Genomic DNA, 19,329 nt, shown 5'->3' with positions numbered 1-19,329 from the left:
TCAGTCTGCTTAGAAACTAGACTCTATGTACTCACTAGACTATATTTAATTTGATGTGAACAAAAAAGAGGTTATGAAGCATACAGTATGTTGCACTATTGTGTGAAAACATCTAATCTTTAGCGGTCTTTAATAAGGTTTTTGAGTATTTTGTCAGATGTATGACATACTAAACAGACTATATCTGCTTCCCTCACAGACTTGATGACTTGATCTAATTGATGTAGCATTCAAAGTGACCTTTCTACTGTCCTTAATTATTGCTGTCCAAGATCCCGTCCGCTGTTAAAACTTGTTCAGATCTTGCAGATAAACTTTTACCCTTTCGCCATCCAAACTTTATGGTGAAATCATCTTTGCGGTTTCGAAATAAACCTTCTGTCTCTTTGCATTCACAATCCACACGCAGTCTTGCTCATTTCCTGATATAGTTTTGGGGGCAAAACAGGCATATTTGCCAGCTGTGTAATTTACTGTGGCACTCATTTGCATATTAAAGCATTAATTAGCTCCTCTGAGCGAGAGAGAGGGAATAGTGTAATCATTGGACGTGTAGTCGCGGGGGACGAGTCTGTGTTTGGGTCTGGGGGGAGGCCGAGAGGAGAGCGCGGGAGTCTCTGGGTGCTTGTGTTGACCATGCGGCGCGTGCTTGTCGGCTTTGTGTTTTTTTTTTCTTTCCTCTCTTCCCCGCCGGAGGGTGGATGAGGAGGTTGCGCTGCTCAGTTTTCCAGCTTTTTCCAGACCCTTTGAAGTGTCACACATGATCTGTCTCCGTGTCATTTTAATGGCTTTACTCTCCCCCGTCAGTGCAGTCAGAGGTGCGACCAACAGTTTCACAGGAAGTAGAGGTTGTTGTTGTTGTTGTTGTTGTTGTTTTTTCATCCTCTTTTCCATTTGAGGGTGCAAAGGGGGGGTGGGGGTTGAGGATTGTGGTGAGAGCATATGAAAAACAAACTGACGAGATGCAAAGGCCTTTTTTGAGGTCGTGGTGGCAGAGTTTGTGGCGGCAGTACAAAATGGACACAATTCATGTGACGATATCAAATGCATATGAAGTGACTTGGAACATGACACTCAATCTTATTAGTAATATTTTGGTGAGTGAATATTCTAACTTTTGGACTTTTGGTCTCTAAACACACACACACACACACACACACACACACACACACACACACACACACACACACACACACACACACACACACACACACACACACACAAAAGTCACAGAAAATTTTACATTGCAATCACTGCACTGTGATTGTCTTTAAAGTGTCAGTAAGAATGTTTTGAAAACTACAAAACCAAGGAGTAATCATATTCCATTGTTTTTCAGCAAAGGTGCATTTATAAATTTATGTAGTTACATTATAGCTGTATAATTTACAGCTGCTTGCTTATTAACATTTTTTGTAATTTTGTAAAATAATAATAAATATATAAATAATAAATATACACTAATATTGATGTTGGTAATATTTTTAAATGTTTTGGAAAAGACTCCCCAAGGCTGTTTGTATATATCAGGGGTCGGCAAGTAACTTTGGCCGCGGGCCAATATTTTTTTTAGCCAGTAGATGGCGGGCCAGCTACACAGAGTAGGCCTATGGATACAAATTAAATACTCTTATATAGGCCTATAATTGCGGAATATGATGGGTCCGTCACCGTCCGTGGATCATTCATTCAATCGGTTTTTTTTTTTTTTTCAAATTAAAACCAAAAATAAAAAGATGAAAAACGACTTGTTTTTCCATTATTTATTTCCTAAACTGAAATGAAAAAAAAAAAAAAAATAAGGACGGGTTTTCTGATTTTCTGATTGTGCTCAGATCAAAAATAGAAAAAATGAATTACTGGATTAGACAAATTTAAATTTTGATTTTTAAGTTTTAATTTAACACCTTATGCATATATCAAGGAAACCATTTTAAACAGATCAAGTAGGCTACTATTGTGGTAACATATTACAGCCATTTTAATAAAGGTGTGAATAGCAATCATGCCTCATTCCGTACAGTCCGACTTTTGAACTTTATTCCTTTTTTATTATTATTATTTATTCGGGGACACACACATACACACCTAAGGTTTAAGGAGGTCTGCGTGGGACTGTTTTTTTTTCGTCCCGCTCCCACAAGGTTCTATTCAGCAACCGCTTAAAATACACTCGGTGTTCACCCGCTTTATTTCCCGACCTGACGGGTCCACAAAATTTAGATCTCGTTTCCATAATCTCACATTCAAATGTCTCTAATGGAAAGAAGGAGATTGGAGTAGCCTATAATAATTATAAATGCTATACAAAAATTGTGTTCGTGTCAGTATAAATATTAGGCTATTTTAACATTGTACTGTCAGCAGAGAAAAAAAATGTCACAGAAAAAAAATATGAAATATAAATAACATGAATTAAATAGGACAAAGCCTATCACTCAAGTTTCTAAGCAACATAAACGAAAATCATATTGCCCTACTGACGAAATGAAGTAGGCTATTTTCTGTCGAACTATTTCAAACATCCTTGCAAAAAAAGAATGTTGTTGACTGACAATGGTTTCAGTACCAAACAGCTCCTCAGAGATAGGTGTACAGGCGGTCAGAATTAAGTGCGGATACGCTGTCAAAAGATGTCGGGAGTTGGCTATTGTCAGTCAGACCGCACGCTCCGTCATAAGTACACCAGAGTTCTGACCGCTACCGTCTTTTGACGCGCGAATGGACACAAAGTGGTCAAGCATATAACTAGACGCGGCAGGCGCGAATTTGACGCGCTATTCGCGTCCGTTGTGAACGCACAGTTATACTTTAAAATGTAATCCTGCACCGCATGATTCCCTATGGGCGTTTCACACAGTATGCGGCGGTGAAATCGCCGCGCGACTACGGCTTTTCTCAAGTAGTGGAAGAGTTTTGTACAGCATTTAGGACTGCCAAAATAATCCGGCGGGCCAGAAAATATTGCTGACGGGCCAGTTTTGGCCCGCGGGCCGCCAGTTGCCGTTCCCTGGTATATATGATCAAAAATACAATAAAACTGTAATATTCTGAAATATTATTATGTAACTTAAAATAACTGTTTAAATATATGAATTTCTATATTTTATTTATATCTGGAATGGCAAATTTTCAGCATCATTACTCCAGTCTTCAGTGTCACATGATCCCTCAGAAATAATTTTAATATGCTGATTTTGTGCTCAAGAAACATTTGGAACAACCAATTTGTGCTGCTTAATTTTAAAAAAATTTTTTGCAAACAATGATATTTTTTGAAGATTCTTTGATGACTAGAAAGTCAAGTAAGAAAAGAAACATAAGAAACATTTTAAGAAACATTATGAATATATTTACTGTCACTTTTGATCAATTAAAGGCTACTTTCTAAATATTAATGTACTCGGTAGTGTTCATTTAAATATATCTTTTTATCTTTTTCTTTTAGCAAAAATAAAAATACACAGGTAAAAATAAAAACTGGTCATTCTTTTGTGGTGGTTCCAGTGAAAATGATGGCAGTAAATTTCAGAACTACTGGCCTGAAAAATAAAAATTCTGTTGTTTCAAACCCATGTCTTTCCTCAACGAGATAACTTTTCACCATATCTGAACCGAATACACTTATTTAGAGCTCTGTCAGAGAGGAAAACGTAAATTCTAGGGTGAACTATCCGTTTGAATCCCTATACTAATGTATAAGGTCACCACTGTACGTGTCCATATACTGTAGACAGGTGGGGTAAACGTACAGTAAAGTTTGAGAAGCCCTTGCTTCAGTGGTTCTCTGTTTAGCTGTCTCAGAAGCCTTTGCCTGGAACACATTGGCTCATATTTTGATGGGACTGGATGCTATCTTTTCCCTCTACTCCACTAGAAATGGCCCATTGGATGAGTTGATCCATCAGAATTTCAGAATCTCCCTCTGGGCATGTCCACCAACTCCATGCTCAAGCGCCCTGTGTCACCAGTCACCCACATTGAAGGCTCATCTGAATATCATGAAACCCGTGAGTCACTGCCTTTATCAGAAGGGCTTTGGCCAGGAGAATCTTCTTTTCCCTTTCAAACAAACAGGACAGCAGTGCCATGGCCTGCATGTGAATATGGATTATCTATTAGGTCTTTGTTTGTGTGCAGCACTCCGCTCTTTCTATTTTCTGTTTACAACTTCAATGGTTGAGTTGAACACTTTTTTTTTTTTTTTTTTTTTGCACATGAATGAAGCTTTTAAATTATTGTTAGGTCTATAGACTATTGACAACCAGTCCTAAATAATGAGCGATTAAAGGTTAACAAGGTTAACAGTTTTGTTTGTCACGCTGCCCTCATGTCCAATGTGTCTTATTGTCTTGTAGTGATGTATAAAGTCAAGTTGTCTAGCTGATATTGCAATTTAAACAACAGTATAATAATAAACATTAATTTAATATTGAGCAACTTATTACAATATTGAGTAACTAACTTATGCACTTTGTCTATTTTTGCTCCGCAAATGAAAATAGTATAAATCGAGCCCCAGCGAAACACACAGCACTGGCATTTAGTGAATGGATCAGTGTTTTTTAACAAATCAATTGAATGAACGATTCATGACTCACCGACCAGCCTTTTTAAGTCTACAAGCAAACACATTTGTTTGTTTAGTTCATGAATTAATCCGTTTTTTAGAACGAATCATTTCATCAACTCTCCAAAGCACGACCAGCCGTTGCATGTCTACAGGTAAGACATATTAATGGTGTTTAATTCATAAATGAATCAGTCTTTTTCAATGAATCATGACTCACCTAAGCCAGAACAATCTCAGATACGTCTCTAAGTAACACATAAAAGTGTTTCATTCTGGAATGAATCTGTGTTGTAAATCAGTTGAGTAATTGATTCAATTACTCATCTAAGGATGATCAACTCTTTCTCGTATCAGTGTTTTTTTATTTCTAAACCGATCAATGTTTTGAACAAACTAGTTGATGATTCACTCATAGGGTACGTTTACACGACAAAGATATGCTTAAAAAGGAGAAGTTTTTCCTTTCAGTTTTCCGCGTACAGACGACACCATTGTCAAAGCGATCACCATTCACATGGATCCGCGAAAACGACTAAAAACCCTGTATTCTGTTGCCAGGCCATTAGATGGCGATGAAACACTAGACTGAACACATACTATGCATGTGCATGATGTCATTGTCTTCAGAGATTTGCGTTTTTGTTGTTTACATGGAGATCGTTTTCAAAAACGTGCAATTTGAAACCCATTTTCAAAAGTTTGCGTTTTCAGGCACCCAAATCGCCGTTGTCATGTAAATGAACGGCCAAAGCGTATAAAAAGTTTTACATAGTATTAGTAGTTGAAAATGGTGTTGTGTTAACAGCCTAATAATGTGGACGCTTGTTGCCACCTACAGGTGTAACGATGTAACTTGCATCACTGAATAATACCCATTACTCGCCGATGTACAGCCTAACAAAAAAGCATTTTAATGGCAATTGTTATAATCAGAATTAATAATAATGATTACAGTATCAAGAAAAGTAATCAGTTTTGTCATAACTGTACTGTGCAGCCCTAGCTCTGCATACTAGTGTAAAAGTCTTGTAGTGCCCTCCTTCTCACTCTATCTTACCCTCTCTGGCTAATCATCAGAGGTGAAGATGACCTATAAACACTGATAAACAATCAATATTTTTTCTTTAATATGCATTTAACACACCACTAATGCTTCCAGTAAAGCTCATTTTGTATATGGATATTTAATTGGTTTATACAGGTGAACTCAGGGCATGTCACAAAAAACACTCATCACAAATCAAGTTTTCTGGCTAATGTCTTTATATATATATATTATATATATCCATGTGGTGGGACATTTGTGTCAATGACAAGCCGCCATGAATGACAGCAGGATTACAACAGGATTATGGTCGACCAATTTATCATGCTGTGTTAAATATAATATAATATAATATAATATAATATAATATAATGAAATTCTTTAATTATTATTAAATTAAATTATTATTTATAGTAGTTCACGTAAAACTAAAATTCTGTCTTCATTTACAGGTTGTTCCTCATGTTGTTCTCAACCAGTAAGACTTACATTTCTGTTCAAAAGAAGACAAAAAGTCTAAAGAATGTTCTTGTTGTTTTTATCTATCTATCTATCTATCTATCTATCTATCTATCTATCTATCTATCTATCTATCTATCTATCTATCTATCTATCTATCTATCTATCTATCTATCTAGTATGTTTAGACCACAGGAGCCCTCTGTTTGTCCTCTTGTCCCTGTGACTGGAGTGACGGGGCAGTAGTCTGTGTGTTTGGCCACTAAAATCAGGGGGAGGGGTGGGATGAGGTGGGCAGGGCACCGCCTGTCCCCGTCCTCATCTCTTTCACACCGGCATGGGCTGCCTGGGCTCCATGGAGGGGAGATAATTGGATTTGTTGTCACCTCCAGTTGCTGCCAGGAGCGGGCGTCTGCTCCGGTTAGCGATGAAGACATCATCGTGACAGGGACCCTGGGAGAGGATCAGCTGGTGTGGTGGGCACCACTATCGATGCTCTAGAACTGCCATGTCCAAGCGGGCAGGCGTTGGCCAGCTGTTTCCCTGCCCATGACTTCAGGCCAGGGCAAAGAAAGAGCTCCAGATTCAATGGAGAGGGGGGGGGGGAGAGAAAGGAGAAGTTGACCTCTGGCCGGATAGCGCTAGATGTTAAGGTTTGAGCTGTGCCATGTTCCCCTGTGGCTCCTGCGTAAGGTTTTTAGGCCCAGGCCAGGGAATCATGCCACAGCAGACAAGCGTGGCGGACAACCAGGGATGGCACCTGCTTGGCGTGAGTGTGAGGTAATGATGGGCTCACAGGTGAACGGCCCCAGAGGTAATCAGTAATTAACTCGCAACTACTCCATCACCACAGCTTTGGGTCTGAACCGAGTACCCCTGCCATGTCCTACAGACATTAATGCCCTCCAAGCACTCCTTGCACATGCTCCGACGACATCAGGTTGTTTATTTTTTGTATATGATATCAGTTGTTTGAATATGTTTAGCTTTTTTTGTTTTATTGGGAGTGTATTTGCAAGACTCTGTCCAGAAAGGAAAGAGTGTCAGCAAGGGCTTCTAGTCTTATTTTTAAAGCTTCAGTCTTGGAGGGGAAAAAAACAACCTTTTCCACCTGTGTAAGAACTTTTTTGAAGGGACTTTTGAAAGATCGTCTCTGTTCTGACTTCAGTGAAGAGCTGTTCAGTGGCTACAGTGGAACGGCAAGGTGAATTAGATTTATACCTGGAAGTCCTGCCACTGTCTGACTGACCTCCAGTCAGCAATCCATGCATGCTGTTTTCCATTTTCCTGTTGAACCAGTGCAAGCCTATACATATCAATTCAGTAAGCGCACAGTTAGCTGTCATTTAAACACTGGCAGATGGAGATGGCACAATAGTGGCCTTAGAAGTCCTCACAGTGTATTTGGCCATATTAAGTCAATTCAAAATATAGGGAGTGTATGTGTTAATGCATATGGCACTGCAGACAATATTGACATATCACTGCACACAACGTTGTAAATTTAAATATATATATATATATATATATATATATATATATATATATTATAATTTATAATGATAATTTAATATTATTATTATATACTGTATACTACTATTAACATATAATCATTTTAGTAATATATAGGCCTAATATTTGTTCAGAAGTTTGGGGTCAGTCATTTTTTTAAAATAAATTTATATTTTTATTCAGCAAGTAATCATTAAATTGATCAAAAGTGACAATAACAACTTTTAAATTATTATTATTTTTTAAAATATGTTCTTTTGAACTTTCTTTTCATCAAAGAATCCTGAATCACAACTTCCACAAAAAAATGATGATCGTTAAAAATGTTTCTTGACCAGCAAATCACCATACTGTATTTGAATGATTTCTGAAGGATCATGTGACACTGACTGAAGACTGGAGTAACGATGTTGAAAATTCAGCTTTGCCCTCACAGGAATAAATTACATATTAAAATAGTATACAGTTATTTTAAATTGTAATAATATTTCACAATATTACTGTATTTTTCATTAAATAAATGCTGCATTGGTATGTATGTGCTATTGTCATATGTACTTTTATATGCAAAAGATATACACTCACCTAAAGGATTATTAGGAACACCATACTAATACTGTGTTTGACCCCCTTTCGCCTTCAGAACTGCCTTAATTCTACGTGGCATTGATTCAACAAGGTGCTGAAAGCATTCTTTAGAAATGTTGGCCCATATTGATAGGAAAGCATCTTGCAGTTGATGGAGATTTGTGGGATGCACATCCAGGGCACGAAGCTCCCGTTCCACCACATCCCAAAGATGCTCTATTGGGTTGAGATCTGGTGACTGTGGGGGCCATTTTAGTACAGTGAACTCATTGTCATGTTCAAGAAACCAATTTGAAATGATTCGAGCTTTGTGACATGGTGCATTATCCTGCTGGAAGTAGCCATCAGAGGATGGGTACATGGTGGTCATAAAGGGATGGACATGGTCAGAAACAATGCTCAGGTAAGCCGTGGCATTTAAACGATGCCCAATTGGCACTAAGGGGCCTAAAGTGTGCCAAGAAAACATCCCCCACACCATTACACCACCACCACCAGCCTGCACAGTGGTAACAAGGCATGATGGATCCATGTTCTCATTCTGTTTACGCCAAATTCTAACTCTCTAATCTAATAATATCTGAATGTCTCAACAGAAATCGAGACTCATCAGACCAGGCAACATTTTCCAGTCTTCAACTGTCCAATTTTGGTGAGCTCGTGCAAATTGTAGCCTCTTTTTCCTATTTGTAGTGGAGATGAGTGGCACCCGGTGGGGTCTTCTGCTGTTGTAGCCCATCCGCCTCAAGGTTATGCGTGTTGTGGCTTCACAAATGCTTTGCTGCATATACCTCGGTTGTAACGAGTGGTTATTTCAGTCAAAGTTGCTCTTCTATCAGCTTGAATCAGTCGGCCCATTCTCCTCTGACCTCTAGCATCAACAAGGCATTTTCGCCCACAGGACTGCCGCATACTGGATGTTTTTCCCTTTTCACACCATTCTTTGTAAACCCTAGAAATGGTTGTGCGTGAAAATCCCAGTAACTGAGCAGATTGTGAAATACTCAGACCGGCCCGTCTGGCACCAACAACCATGCCACGCTCAAAATTGCTTAAATCACCTTTCTTTCCCATTCTGACATTCAGTTTGGAATTCAGGAGATTGTCTTGACCAGGACCACACCCCTAAATGCATTGAAGCAACTGCCATGTGATTGGTTGATTAGATAATTGCATTAATGAGAAATTGAACAGGTGTTCCTAATAATCCTTTAGGTGAGTGTATGTAAGCATAATTTATATTTATATATAATACTAATTCATTAAAATACATAATACTTTAATATTTGATATATTAAATCAATGCATGTATTATATGCATATAAGCATGTACTCGTTACTTTTTTATATTAAACGAAATATAAAGCGAACACTGTGTAGGGACCCTGCAAAGACAGCTAGTGTTTGTGAGGTAGTGTCAGTAGCACAGGGGTTCTGTCTGTGATGTGCGCTCCGATTCTGTTTTTGGAGCGCGATGGCATCCGTAATTGGGGGAAATGCGGATTCGGTGGGCCTAGACATTCCCGTCCCCCAGGGATCAATTACAGAAAGACTCATTCAGCTCGGTCTATTCAAATGAACACCTGAAGAGCGGGGACAGTGTGCTGTTTTAAAACTAGAGGTATTACGAGATAAACACTGTCCCAGTAAAGACCTCATCAGCAGCAATTTGTATGCATTTACGCAGACAGTCAGGGTTTTGTCTCTTACCGCTGTTGTCTTACCTTCTTCCTCATGTTTTTAATCACATCTGTAGAAAAAATAAAAATAATAAAAACCTTCCACTTGGAGTGCACATACACAGGCAGGTAAAAGGGACTTTTTCTTTGACACATCCACATTAAGCAACAGCCAGTCTAAAAGCAAGCTTAGCAACCGTCTTACAAACAAAAACTTGAGCGCTTTCTAATAAGGATGATCTGAAGTATCAAGTGTTATTAATACCCCTTCAGGCACAAATTTAAAATAAATTTGTTCCTGTGATTCACTCCGTCTCTCTCTCTCTCAAGGTTTTGGGCATTTGTACAGTGTGAAGAGCTAGCGGTGTTTAAGTCCTTCAGACCTTGCGAAAGTAATGAATGCCAGAATGTTTCTAATCACTGAATCATTCATGCTGTATAATTTGCTGTAAATAGCCAAGGTGCACCCTTGATTTACAGCTTGCTCAAAGATCCTTGACACCACTTAGCGACTGAAAAACACTCCATATATACATTTGAGGCTTAGTTTAGCGCTTTGAAAGGAATTCGAGCTGTAGCTTTTCATAACATCTCATCTTAACCGGTCACCCAGACCCTAAATTGATGCACAATGATCCTGAAAAGTTTGTCTTTGATATCAAACAGAGTCACCTCGCGATAAATAAAAACAAATCTCCTGGAGGTTTTGAGAAGCGGCTTCTCGGAAAAGGTTTCCAGTCCACGCTCTGTCACTGCGTTAACGGTTCCACCTGTGGTGACCTTGTCCCGCCGTCTCTCTGCTCTCGACAGAGAGCGTGAGATGGATTACTGTGACCGCTCGGCTACCTTACAGATGGCGCAGTACCGTCACCGGCACCTAATTTTCATAGCGTGCATCGAAATGACTCATTAAAATCAGCACAGGCAAGACCGGCTGAGAGGACGCTGTCTGTTTTCCTCACACCTTCCTCCTCTTCTATGTCTTGGTCCTTTTGTTAAATTCTCTCTCTTTCTTCTAATGTGGAATTTCAATGCTTCCCCTTTTGGATGATTGGATGTTTGGATGTTATTGTCATAGTTGAGCTGAGGGAAATGTGTTTTGAATTAGAGGCAGTGTTTCATTTCTGTTTTTATATTTAAATGCAACAGCACGGCTTCACTTTTATGCGGTTCACCTGATGAAGTGTGGGTTCTTTGCCACTGTCGCCTTCGACTTACATAGGGTTTAAAAGACACTAAAAATCATAGTTTTGACTACACTTTTGTGTATGAACTTACACCATTGAGTATGAAATGTGCTAAACAAATAAACTTGCCTTGCCTTACACTGACACGGACAAAACTTGAACTTGAACTGAATTAAGCTGGATAATGACACCATAGGCTTTATGTCGAACGTCACGTGAACAAACAGGAAAACAAGTCTCGCCACATCCGCTTGTCAGAGAAAGGGTTAACTATGGACATTTAAAGTAATTAGCTAACCTAGCTAGTTATTTTTATTGTTGGCGTCTCATTCAATTTTAATATCCAAATATTAGTGAGAAGAAGAAAAAAAAACAGATGCAACCTGTTTTACAGAATACGGAAGTTTGCTGCTTATAACCCCATTTCTGTAGAGCTGTGAAGTTGCTTTATACTGAAGCTGAATTGAATTTTTCATAATTGACGAATTTTGCAACATAGACACTGTTATTGAACTGAACTGATTCCACATTGACTCGAGCTGAATAAAGACACTATCGCCTTCTATAGAGCTGCTTTGCAGCTAATAGGGAACGTTCTCTGAACGTTAGCTAATGTTCTGGCTAGGTTCTCTCAAAGTTATGAATGAACATTCTTCCAGTAACGTTCGATCAAAGTTATCAAAACGTTATCTTAAAAATTGTATTTATACATCATTCATGGAGCATTTTTGTTTTGTTTTGCTGTAACATTCAGTGACATTTTTTAAATGTTACTTGTTTCAGAATGTTCAGAGAACATTCAAAGGTAACATTTCCGTAATGTTTGCAGAATGATACAATGGAATGAAATGAAATGAAAACCATATCAAAAACTGGACATGAACATAACTTAATGGGAGCGTTAGCAAAACATTCTCAGAAATAGTTTTTGGTGTTACAGCTGAACTAAACTCGTTTCATAATTGAACTGTTATTGAACTGAACTAAATCAACACTGAACTTGAGCTGAATAATCACATTATTGTCTTTTCAGAGCTGCTTTACAGCAGAATGTGAATTGGTCTCATATTTGATGAAGTTTGCATCATTGATACTGATATTTTCTTGTTTATTAATGTAAAGCTCTATATAAATAAACATGACTTGACTTGTTCTCTATCCGCAATCCCTCTTTTAGAGCAACAATCATATTCCTGTAGCAACAACAGTTGAAACTACCATCACCCGAGCTGCATCTTTTCCAAACGGGCGGATCGATGTCTCGCGCGCTCTTAGGCTGAACAAATAGAAGAGTTTAGCGGGGAGGGAAGCCATCAGGTCAGATCTGCTCTGCGAATAATCTCTCTTCAGCCACACGCGAGAACAAAGCCTATCTGGAGCTCATCGCCACTCTGATGATATTTAAATGTAAAGCTGAGGAGATCAATTAAATTAGCTGTGGCTTCAGCCAGCAGTTCTCCAGACTGCCCCTGAGGTCACAGCGGTGTTCTTTTCAGCTCTCGCCTCTGGTAATCGCTTCAAATCAAGCCTCTCTTAAGCACCGCGGCCCACCTTAATTACACGTATGAGGTTGAGATTTCACACCTCTGGTAAAGAGAAGATAAAGTCAAATTGATAATAAACGCCTGAAAGATACATTTTTGAATCAGCCGGGAGAGCTGCGGATCGCAAAGCTGGCTGCCATCCTTCACGGAACTGACACAGGAGATATATATTCATATGATTCACTGTGTGTGTGTGTGTGTGTGTTTGAATATGTTTATGATGATGTTCAGGACTGAACCACTCGTCTTTAGTGCTGTAACTTTAATTTGACACAATGTCACTTCTGTCTGATACACTTCCTATATGAGTGTACTTATTAAAATGATCAGATTGCGCATTCATTGTACTCCTCGTGAGTAATATGCGGTAATTATGAAAATGCGTTGTTAAGCTAAATCGAATAATTATTTTTGCAGTTTCACACAAATGTAAAACAAGAACGATAATTTAAATCAGTCTTGCACAGAACAAAATATTTATGATTTTTGTTTGTATTATTGCAGCAGTAGGTTTTGGAACAGCACATGGGGATTTATGAAAAGTGTTATTTTAAAAGTCTATGAGAAAACCAACTAGTTCCTTATGACTGACAGTGAACGATTTCTTGATTTTTTTTTTTTTTTTTTTTTTTTTGTCTTTAAGGAATTGATATATTTGTGGAAGATATTAATTAGCAAACTTATTGCATGGACTTTTTGGAACATTTTTAAGATGTATTTAATTAATGATTATTTGCAAATAATTAACTAGGAAAGAGAACACAGATTTAAATAAATTAATAGTGAAATTTTAACCTTAATTTGCAAGGAAAATATTACATAAAAGCCCGGTGTCTATTTTTTATGAATTTAAAATGTTAAAATGAACTTGTATAAATTATTTAAATAGTTTATTTTTAAATATTGCTTACATTAGTAAACATGTGGTCCTGTCCATCTTTCTAATATATTTCTGAGATCACAATTGTTTTTTGTTGCTTTTGTTTTATCTCCTACGAAATTACCCAACATTAAACATCCATCATCTCTCAGGCTGAAGTTTACAGATCCATTTAGTGTGCAAGAGTGACATCTACCTTTAGAGATGAGAAGTAGATTTATTTAACGCAGGACAGCGGAGAGCGTACTTTTGATGCAGGTCATTGTGTGTGTGTGTGTGTGTGTGTGTGTGAGGGAGAGAGAGAGAGAGCGAGAGAGAATATGTTGGTAATTATAGCTATTTATGTTAAGAGAAAAGACCTAGTCAGATGGCGAAGTGCATTCATTAACATTTACTTAGCGGTGAAGTCATTATCCTCTTTCCCACTAACAGAGATGAAAAAAAAAAAAGAAACAGAAAAGAAATATTAATGTGCCGACACAATGACAAATACAAAATTCAGGACGCACTTAAATAGGATGTATGGTGAGTGTGAGAATGCAGTTTGACTGTTCGAGTGAGAAATGAATGTGTTTGGAACTGCGTTCATACGTGGAGTGACTAATTCTCATTGTCATAGTGGTAAACAAAGAAATGATGCAAGCAAGTCCGATTGTTTCAAAGATTCTTTCTGTTGCAAAGCATTAGCTGATTGTGTTGTCTGAAATGATTATTTGAGAAGTATTAAACTATTTTTAAGAGCTTAGTTGCTGCTATATTTGTTTTACTAATGCATGTGTTACTTTCCCATCCTAAAATATATTTAAAAAAAAAACAATTTATTTAAGATTTAAAATGGTACCTTTGAAAATAGACTTCAATTGTATTGCATGAATTAAAAATAATATACAATACAAGCATAGTTTTTACTGGCATCTCAAATGCTGAGTAATTTACATATATTAGCATATAAAGTAATTGGCACAGATGCCAAGAAAACACTGGAAAACAGATTAATTGTCATCCACCAGCCACAGTGACATTGTTAAAAATGAGATGCTTTTAAGAAGCCAATTATCAGAGAGTTTTCAAAGTAACCCTTTTTTCATCATTGAATATCAACTTAAAGCCAGCTTCATACAAATATGCATCGATTCCATATCCAATCACAAAAAAGTCCCTTCATATGTGTGCATACTGCACACACTAAGGCAACTTTTAGACCGTGTAGATGTCAAATACTGTATAATTTTAAGCCAGTTTTGCATGAACTTAATATAAGCCCAAGTAAACCACAACATTTAAGGTAAACTAAAGATTAAGCGTCATAATGATTTATTGCAATACATCATAAGCGAACACGTTGCTATCGGTGATGTGTCACCTGTCCTGTATGGAGTAGTTTTTGAGGCATATGGGCACAGCCTTTCTCTTTCAGACACACACACACACACACACACACACACACACACACACACAAACTCTCGCTGGTAATAGATTCTGCTATGGTTTGCTGGAGCTCTAGTTTTATCCCCTGTAATAATTGGATAGTGCCTCCATTTATAAGGCTGTCCAAGGGAATGCAGAGTGAACAAATGAGCTAGTTTAGTTGCCAAGACCACTGCTTGGGGAGAAGGGCTTAAATGACTCCCATTTTCACAGCCATTGTGCAACGGCTACCTTAAATAATATTGAGATTACACGAGGGAAGGGAAGACATGCTGAGGATCTATTGTGCAGATAAAAGGAAAAAGGAAATTAAAAGATTTTAGGAGAAAAAAAAAATAGAAATGAATGCCTGTGTGACCAGACAATGAAACAACATGCTGGCTATGAATGATATGCTGATATATACTAATCTGTCTGATATAAACCAGAAATTGCTATGATTGATACTAGATAATATTTGTGTTTACATTTTGCTTAAATGTATATATAGGAATGTCCATGAGATTTTTGTATGTATTATAAAAATCTATATTTAGGCAATTTTAATTACTTTGTATTCTTGTAAATAGGTGTGTGTGTGTGTGTGTGTGTGTGTGTGTGTGTGTGTGTGTGTGTGTGTGTGTGTGTGTGTGTGTGTGTGTGTGTGTGTATATATATAAATATAAAAATATTCCATACAATCTCTGTTCATATGATTCATTATATACACACACACACAGTATATGTACAATAATTACTTTTTAAATTATTTTTGTTTACATTTCGCATAAGATTATTTTATGTATTTTTACTTTTTAATCAACCAATTGTAACTTCTTTAAAAAAAATGTTTACATAAAGTTAGCAGAAATATTCCATACATTCTCTCTATTGGTTCACTGTAAAAACATATATCAGCAAAAATGCTGTTTGAACTTAGGTGTATCATGTCACTCCACAGGACAACCCATGTTTTTAGAGACAAGCGAATAGTAGAAGAGGAAATCAGTGTTGTTTACACACACAGAGACGTCCAACCTCGGACAGATTCCCCAAACCGCGTCCCTCCTCTCAGACTCAGCTGGTCAGAGAAAGCCTCCTCTCCTTGCCCCTTCATTCTCAGCCTTATTTGTATTCGTTAATGACTTTATAATTCCTGGCCAGCGGGAACCTGCTTTTATCTCTATTAGTTTAGTAGCCTGGCAAACAAAGGGAGTCTGGGGCTGGTGGCACCATGCCAGCAGGAGCCGCCACCATAAAGGCTCTTGTCCATCTGTGTCGCCTTCTAACGCAACTCCACTCCTCCTCTTTTTCGTTTTGTTCTCCCCGGTGCCATTTCTACAGATACTTCTGCACCATCCCTGGCTGATATTCCTCTTACCGGCGCCTGTATTGATCTCCGCGATGGCCAATGAAGTGTGAAAGAGACTTCTGTTTTTCCCGCAATGAGAAAATGACAGCTCGCTCCGTCGACGTATGAAAAAAGCACTCGATCGCAAATATCCCGGGGTGACGTTTCAAAAAACGTGTCTCAGAATGTGACCGAAAGTCATTCGTATTGTCAGGCCGGGATGCGATATCTTTATTAGGGCTGAAATGAACCGAGTCGAGCGCATTTACCTCCCATTTCAGATGTTTTTCATCTCTTTGAGGGTCATTTCATATGCTCGGAATATCATTTCGGCTCAAGCGGGCGTTAATTTGACATTTGTAATGCATGTACAATGTTCCATGAATGCATTCATAAGGCCTGAACATCTCAAACTTTTTGTGAGGCCTCTTTATTTTGCTTCCCGTCTCTCTCTCCCTCTGTAACATGTCAGAAAGACTGCATCCTCCTCTCATCTGAGATGCTGGTCAGATCAGGGGGCCCTTCATTGTATATTTTACCTTGGAGTTGTTTTGATCTTGCTGAAGACAGGGAGCAGCTTTTTTCCCATTTCCCTTTCTCTCCCTCTCTCTTTTTTTTTTATTCCTTCGGCAGCGCGTGTGTCTTTTGCATGCATTGTCTTTGAACAATGCTCTGTTTGAACAGTGCGCTCGCAACTCAGGATACAGGCGCGCTCGACGGATCGACTTTTATCACCTGCTTTTCCCAGTGATTCTATTAACGCTTCTGTTTCATTAAAAAAGGGGGACGCGGCCAACAGACAGGCGCACCGGTGAAGAGACAGACAAGAGTGACTTCAAACAAAGTCAGGCGAGAGATTGCCACAGCGCGCAGACAGCCCTTCATTCGGGGGGACTGACAAAGCAGGGCCGGATGAGGCATAGAACTGTGTGAATGTGTGTGTGTGTGTGTGTGTGTACCTGTGAGGTGCTAAATCATTAATTAGAAGGAAGCCACTTCTGCCTCTCTAATGCACTGTTGCTAATCCATGAACACTGAAACATATGGTCCCTTGTTCGAGCTAGTCCAACAGGCTGAGTGGGTCAAAAGTTATGTTTACTCGTGGAGGTCACCATACATTGATGCATACAGATAATTATCTAAAAAAATAACAAATTGAACTATAGATATAATAAAATGAGAATATGTTTAAGATCACCCATCCAAGAACCTTTATTTATTCTTATTGAATATGTTCTTTTATCCAAAGTGACTTTATTAGCACTGTCACTATACCAAATTTGTATTACAATTCCACTTGTAAAAAAAAAGTGACATGACAATCTTCTTGGACTGACACCTATTGGCATGGATACATTTATTCAGACTGAAAAGTTTCTCCCCCACTACAGAATTTATCTGCTCTTTTTAAACTGTTGGTGGTAGCAATGCAGTCTGTTATGTACACTACTGTTCAAAGATTTGGGGTTGGTAAGATTTTTTTTAAAAAAGTCTTGAAAGGTTGCATTTATTTGATCCAAAATAAAGTAAAAACAGTAATATTGTGGAATATTAATTTAAAATTAATTTTTTTATTTTTATATTAAAAATATAACTTATTCTTGTGATGGCAAAGCTGAATATTCAGCATCATTACTCTAGTCTTCAGTGTCACAAATTTTATTATATACGAAAATGATTATATACAGTGGCTTCTCCTACTTTTTTCAGTGATATTTAGCGCCAGTTTATCAGGAAGTGACGATTTTGTTCTCTTCGACTCACTGGATGGAAACTGTGCTTTATTCACAAATGTTTTATGTGATATTCCCATTTTGCGCAAAAGTTTGGATGGAAACATAGCTATTGTGGATTTTTATTATGATTATTGTTATGAAATAAACCTAGGTGACAACAGTGTCAGTGAAAAGCATTATAATCTTAACAATAAATCAGAAACTCTTTAAGTACATCAGCTTGGTAAAAATGTAATGATGGATTTGAAAATCTGAAACTGGAATCAATACAATCAGTACATAAAAGTAATTTGAAAAGTTATGTAAATAAGCAAGGAAGGCATTGAAAGGTTTCCAAAGCAGCTTTAATGTGACTGTAACATTGCTATAGTAATAACAGTAAATTATGCCCAATTCCAAGTAACTAACCCTAAACCAACCCCTAACCGTAGCTCTATAGAACGTACATGTAGTCAATTAATATTACTCAGTACTTATTTAAGTACGTACAATGTAACTGTCACCTTAAAATAAAGTGTAACCTTTTTTTCCCTTTTACTCTAGAATGAATGTTGCATCTCATTAAAAAAAAAAGTGTTCACGTGTGGTGTTTGCAGCCCGGCAGTCATTATGCTGCAGGCAGCGGCGGTGAACTCTGACTCTGGCACAGGAAGTGAAGTCAGCAGCCGTGTAGCTGCTGCTCCAGAAGGCGATGGCTGTGTTCGCGGCGGGGCTCTTCCTCCCCGTAGCAAGGTTGGCACGGTGCGGAGGTGCTGGTGGCGCGGTGCTGGTTCTGGCGCTCTTGGCTGCTGCGAGCGGTGCGTGCCCTCTGTCATTCATGTGGAGTGGCTCTGTCCAACTGTCACTTCCTGACAGGCTGATAATCAATCTCTTTATTAACTGCTCTGCTGCAGACGGCCTGCCCGGTAGGGAGGGTGGGCATCCTGCACGGTACACCGCAGCACCGCGCTCCGCTGGGGTCGGAAAGGTTGGCACCGCAAGACACCGTCGCTTCCAGGCAGGGCCCATCTTCGTTGCCTTTAGGAATCACACCGGTGTGGCCCAATTGTCCCCAGTGACAATTTATGAAGAGGAAAAGTGCGGTCACATTAATGAAATTTCATGTGCAAAAAAGGTCCATTGTCAATAGTGTAGACCAAGCAGCTTTTTTGTTGGTCAGCATGGTGAATTTGCATGACCAACTTGAACATGCGCGAAATCTGAGTGGCCAACATTTTCACCCTCACACGAAACTCCAGATTCTGCAAATTCCTTTTGCAATGACTGGATTTCTCCTGTGGAATTTTGACGAGCAGCGGTAAATGTGACAGCACTTGAAGCCGTACCTCATAAGCCAACTGTGATTTGCTTGTATTAGCCCGTCACCAC

The 19,329-nt window shown here is 38.4% G+C and overlaps 1 protein-coding gene across 1 annotated transcript in view; it reads left to right on the top strand.

Moving 5' to 3' along the window:
* The window catches only part of LOC308679649 (protein phosphatase 1 regulatory subunit 37), a 34,571-nt gene that overhangs the window by 13,908 nt on the left and 1,334 nt on the right, over positions 1 to 19,329 (top strand). The gene's annotated exons all lie outside the window — the stretch shown is intronic.

The sequence above is a fragment of the Scardinius erythrophthalmus genome, assembly GCF_964197995.2.
Source record: "Scardinius erythrophthalmus genome assembly, chromosome: 19".
In the NCBI taxonomy this organism is placed as follows: Eukaryota; Metazoa; Chordata; class Actinopteri; order Cypriniformes; family Leuciscidae; genus Scardinius; species Scardinius erythrophthalmus.
Note: the sequence above shows the minus strand (reverse complement) of the source record. Positions and strands in the feature narration are given on the sequence as shown.